A 6,344-nucleotide genomic window follows, 5' to 3' on the forward strand; every position below is an offset into this window, starting at 1 on the left:
AAAATCGTGAAAATCCGTTTCGTAGGACGAACAACGGGAAGTGAATTTGTTGTATACTCAGTATATATAGTGACACAAAACGAAGTCGATATTTTATATACACTTAGCTATAATTACAATTCCCTTGTCCCGGGTCCAGTCAAGTTGACCTTTGACCAACGATGTAAAGAAAATGCTTCGATTCTAATGATTAAAGCATTTTTAGGTCGATCCCGTAAGTTTCGAGTGTGTTCGTTTCATACGAAATTACAAATATTACAAGTACATTATTAGTATAGATAAAATATAATTTTGAATATAATATTCGTAAATACATGTGATTCGAAATTCGAATTAGTTCTTCACTGCTGCTATTCTAGAACAACGTTCATAAAAATTTATAATATGCGTATTAATTTTAGCTAGGTGTGACCCGCGGTTGAAACCGCGTAAGTCCGTATCCCGTAGGAATATCGGTATAAAAAGTGCCTATGTGTTATTTTAGTTGTCCAGCTAGCTACGAAGCAAAATAGTATTATTATTCACTTATCGATGTATCTCCACGATATATCTCCTAAATAGAAATATTCGCAACAATTATATAAAATACGTATTTATCATAATATAAGAAAAATTTCTACTTATTTCTTGCAATCTATAACATTTACATCACATTTAGATACATCACCAATAACAAACAGACATCAACTACTTACAGCTGTATCTTATTCATAAAGCATCTCCAATAAAATAAATAAAACAAAGGCAGATTTCAGATGCAGTCGTTCAAATGACATTTTTATTCAAGAGAAGCAAGAGATTTCCATAAGCATAAAGGATCCATACGTATTCTTTACCGTTAACTATAATATGCAAGTCAGCTTTGTTTACGATTTCCAGAGGCAATATATAATATCTTGAATGGTTTACAATGCAGTGTGGTTTGGTCAAACTATATCGAGTCTAATTATTTTAAACATACAGAAGTATCATCACAATTTTCGGATGCTAATACAATTTTTGTATATAATTTTGCTGCAATATTCCCCCACTCACCTTCTTAATGTCATAGTCGGCAATGGAGGTGGAGGGTCGGTTGATGGTAAGCGCTACCACCGTCCATTTAAATTGGGAAGGGATTAAGAAAGGATTCACGGATTGAGGAAGGGAAAGGACTAGGAAGGTAGGTAAGGTAAGGAAAAGGATATGTGCTTACGGCTTCCCCACACACCATACGAAACACAATAGCATGCTATTATTTCACGCCAGTTTCCTGTGGGGGTGTGGTACTTGCCGGTGCGAGCTGACTCAATTAGTCCCGAAACGTGATCGACTCCCACATATAAAATTTGCCAGCTCCTTTATCAAATACAACATAAAAGAAAATGTTTTATAATTCTATATTCAACAAGTAATATTTAACATATTCGCGGTATTTCTAACGTAATTTCGCAGATGGGAGAGGACATCACTTCCCATCAGGCGAGCCTATTCCTTTGCCTGCTTAGCTATAAAAATAAGTCCCCTAACAAGAGTCCCTAAACAAAGCCCTGTTGCTATTAAACGATATATGAAATTAATCCACACAATATTTTATCCAAAGAGGCCTCTTATAAAACACCAAATATATAGTGAGAAGTGAGGACGTAAAATCCATTATAAATGTACACGTCGGGAATAACTCGCCAACTATTTCTATGCCCACATATTTTCATATAAAATTTGTCCTCTCGGAACGCCGATGAAATATGATTTTCCAGTCGGATAGCCGTCAAGAGATTTTATTATTACACCGTGCACTTCTACCCATGTACAATACTTCGCCGGCGGATCTACGAAATTTGAGGAACTCGCTTGTTGATTGTGAATTGAATTTTGATATGCATTCGGAAAGTTGTCGGACGACTCCGGAATGTCTCCTACATTTCTTTGTGATATTCTGATAATCCTGCGCGACACGGAAGTTTGTATACATGCGAATGATTACATACATACTTACATGTGATACTTTACAATTGGACGGTATGGAGTTTGTAGACCGAATTGCATTAATACTATGATTTATAATTTAGACGCATATCCATACGCGACTTTCGGGCATGTACTTTATAAAAGTTACCAGAACTGATGATGACTCGCTTTAGCGTCTAACTCTACAAGCCCTAACTTAAAACAAAACAAACTAAAAACTCTACACTTTAGTTGAAATATGTATCTTGGTTGTAATACATTAATAAATATTTTACCTTATGCCATCCAAAGGTCGCAAAACGTCTATGTGGTTGGCGATGCTTATCAACATTCACGTGAGACTTCTGTTTAATTAATTCTAAAGTAGTAAGCAAAACCCAAACAAAAAATACAAGAATTTGCATATACGTTGGTCTAGAAATAAAGACGTGAACATCTATGCGAAAATTATTCGATTTTATTTTATACGATTTTTTTTATCGTAATTATTTGGGACAATAAAGTGGGTACATCAAGTTCTTGATAGGACAAAAAATAATAAATAAGTTATATTTACCTAACACCATTGGAATATTACTTTATTAAAAGATACACCCAATACATAAAAAGGCTTGTAGAGAAAAGGGCAGAGGTTAAAATCTAAACATATTGCAAGTTGCACGGCGCGTCGCGTAAATTATCTATTCATATAGCCAGAGCAAATGGAAAGTACGAGCAATAGGAAGTTGGAAAGTTTATACGGCCATTAAGTTTGTGTCAGTTCGCAAAGAGCTTAAACTAACAGACTCAATGTAGGACTTAATTACTGCGAAGAGGCCGGGCATAGATGACCAATTCCACAAGTAAAAGTGGGCTATAGCAGACACCCGTTTGATACCCAACATACATTGCGATTTAATCAAATGTTCAGAACTAAATCTTATTTGAAGTATTAATGCGTGTTGCCTATTTTTATATATTGAAATGAAACTTGTAACTTGAATACTTAGAGCGCTTATTACTTTTTGTTGCAAGAAGTAACTGGTGCAAACAAATTCTAGAAAAACATAATATACAATTGGTAGATTTTCTTGCTCATGTTGATTTATTTAAAGGGATATTCTTTCGAAATGTTGAATTACTATCAGAGATTTATTTCCATTTTGCACATCCTTCGTTTCGGAGGTCTTGAAACAAAAAAATCCCTTTAAATCACTGCATAATTGAGTTGAACGGCGGCAGAATAACATAAGGAGTATATATCCCTTATGTATTAATACAATTTAGATCGGGCGAATACAATTAAAGCAGAGCAACTTATATTTGCTCGAGTTCAAACTGGAGCAAGCAGGAAGCGACGTGTGACACGGCAAACTTCCCTGGACATGTACATGCAACAGTTTCTTGCTTCGTTTTGTTTGGAACTTTAGCAATAAGCATCTTGTGTGCTCGAAAAGATATGAGATATAACCGAAAGTGGTATTGTATCTGATATTTATAAACGCTGATTGTACTTTGGCATATTGAGATTGAGGTATATTATAGGGAAGGTATTTGTGATTGTGATATTCTATGAAAGTATTATCTTGGATTTAATCATTTTGAATATAAAATATAACAATAAGCGTCGGTCAAGTGAAACGACGCATAATAATATCATTTGAAAATGTTGTCCGCCTTGCGTGGCTTCACTGGAAATGGAAGTCTGTACATTGATACATCCGGGCTATATTATGGAGATATATTCAACTATGAGCAACAAATTTCCTGTGAATATGTATGAGTTCATACATTCAATCGTGTAAATATAACTCAATTCCCTGCTAATATTATAAATGCGAAAGTAACTCTGTCTGTCTGTCTCTTGATGACTAAACCGCTCACCCGATTGGGATGAAATTTGGGGAATCTAGATGAGAACCGAAAAGGGATATAGGATAACATTAATCCCTATAAACTGGAACGAGAACTATGAGGGTAAGATCCCGGGATTTTCTGTATTTTCTTAATATGCATCTTCGAAGCCGTAGGCGCCAAACCTATGATTTAGATATATGTATTTTTAATGAGATTTAGAATGTATTGGTGTACTGTTATTAGCATAACAATATTATTCTTGTCTCGACTGAGGTTTGCACCACTGCATTACGTCATCGGCATTTAAAAGACTGACCAATACCTCCCCATATTACGAGTGCAAATTGTACAGCAGCGAGCTCAACTCCCGCTTGAATTAAATCTACACATAAATGACCAAGAGTCTGTGGAGAATCAAATGAATTACAGAATTCGATTTCATGTTATCTCATATCCAAAATATGAAGTTTGATGATAACCCTAGGCACGTTCCTAGTTTCCTATATGATCTATGTAATATGTAAACCGATTTACATAACTATAACTTGCTAAGTGCACCATTTAGCACACATAAATGTGTGTAAATTAAACTTGTCCCTCTTAATAGAACGTTAGCATTTAAATGAACACCTCAAAGCTATTGCTATGTTCTAATAGATGCCTAATTAGTGGAGCGAATTGGATAATGGCCAAGTTCTTGTAGTTGGCGTACGATCTTGAGAAATTTTGGGACTACTTTTGCCACCGTTGCTCTTTATAAATATAGATGTGGCCGTGTTTATTGCGGAATCACAGAAGTTTGGCTATAACGTGGCTTGCTATCTTCAATTGTTGTATTTTATTCGAATAAAAGAAAATCGGTCGTAGAATCTTGACACTTTCCTCATTATGAGACATATTTAGTATCAAAAAAGTGGGACACTAGTTTAATTTGCTCAGTTTGCTAGACGGAAAGAATTTTGTAAATAACCTAAAAAGTTTACTTTAAAATGAATAACTTTTTGATTACACGCAGTTATATGATCGGTACTGTCCTGATCGATATCCTGTATGAGGTTTTTTTTTAGCTACTACACACACAGTAGCTACACACAGTGCGTACCCTTAAATTTACCCTAAGCATACACAGAAAATTATAAAAAGACGAATTTTCAAGTCAATACAAGTGAAACATCACAAATATAAAATACATTTCTTCACAATATGACAGCGAAATTTTATTTCCCATTTAAATAATTCTTGCTTAAACACATTTCTCGTTAACCTCCACATAATGGTTCCGTCCCAAGGCACAAGGAACTGGGACATATTGACACATTGTATTGAAACAGAGTAATCTAAAAGTATTTCATTACACCAGAACCTTTGGGGCATTGTTACAAATGTTCATAGCGATAATTTTCTTATATAAGAATCTTATTTCCCACGGGGAGAGAATTGAAAACAACTTGTTCCAGCAACGTGTGCGGCATTTTTTCGTCTTTAAGAATCAATCCGTGAGATTTCGTTATACGATACTTTTCCTTTGGGATAGAAGTTTTCATATCGTAGCGGAAAATGCTAAATTGTGTTGAAGCAAATATCCTTTGATAGATTCAACTAAAATAGGTGGATCTTGAATAACACTTGTGTATGTCGGGGAAAATATAATTTGGGGGAGGGCGCTAGAAACATTGAAGGCAATTGATTTATATCTATATATATAAAAGAAAGTCGTGTTAGTTACACTATTTATAACTCAAGAATGGCTAAACCGATTAGGTTGAAATTTGGTACAGAGATAGTTTTAGACCCGAGAAAGGACATAGGATAGTTTTTATCCCGGAAATCTAACGGAAACGGGAACTTTGTCGGTAACCCCCCGAGTCTATCTTATCCGTGATTACGCGAGCAAATGCTAGTAAAACATAATAAAATGGAATCAGGTTATAGTGATTTTATGAGGCAGTTAGTTGCCTTGGTAATTCACACCATAGAAATTTAAATACTATTCGAAAAGTTAGAAAAGATTATATTGCCTGGTCTTATACAAATAAGACGCAGTGGTGGCTCAGTGGTGAAAACCTCGGACTTCAAAATCGATAAGTCGGGGTTCGAGACCGGGCGAGCGTGCAGGAAATAAATTGATTTTTCAATTTATCTGCACATGTGAATAACATCACCACTGCTTAAAACGGTGAAGGAAAACATCGTGAGGAAACCGGCATGTCCAAGAATCAAAAGTTCGACGACATGTGACATCTGCCAACCCGCACTTGGCCAGCGTGGTGGATTATGGCCTGAACCCTCATGGGAGGCCTGTGTCCCAGCAGTGGGAACATATATGGGCATATATACAAATAACGGAATACTTAGCATTTGAGCTAGTTAAAGAAACGAAGACGATTTTATAATAACGAATGTCAATCAATTATGGCGAAAATATCAGATACTTCTAAGTGGCGCGCCTGTTACCTTCTATCGAAATTTTTAGTGGAACAAACTACACTGGTCGTCAAAAAAATCGGCCCACCTTCATTTTGTATACTAACTATCGATTGTTTCACAAATAAATCATT

The sequence above is a fragment of the Zerene cesonia genome, chromosome Z (genome assembly GCF_012273895.1).
Source record: "Zerene cesonia ecotype Mississippi chromosome Z, Zerene_cesonia_1.1, whole genome shotgun sequence".
NCBI classification, from domain to species: Eukaryota; Metazoa; Arthropoda; class Insecta; order Lepidoptera; family Pieridae; genus Zerene; species Zerene cesonia.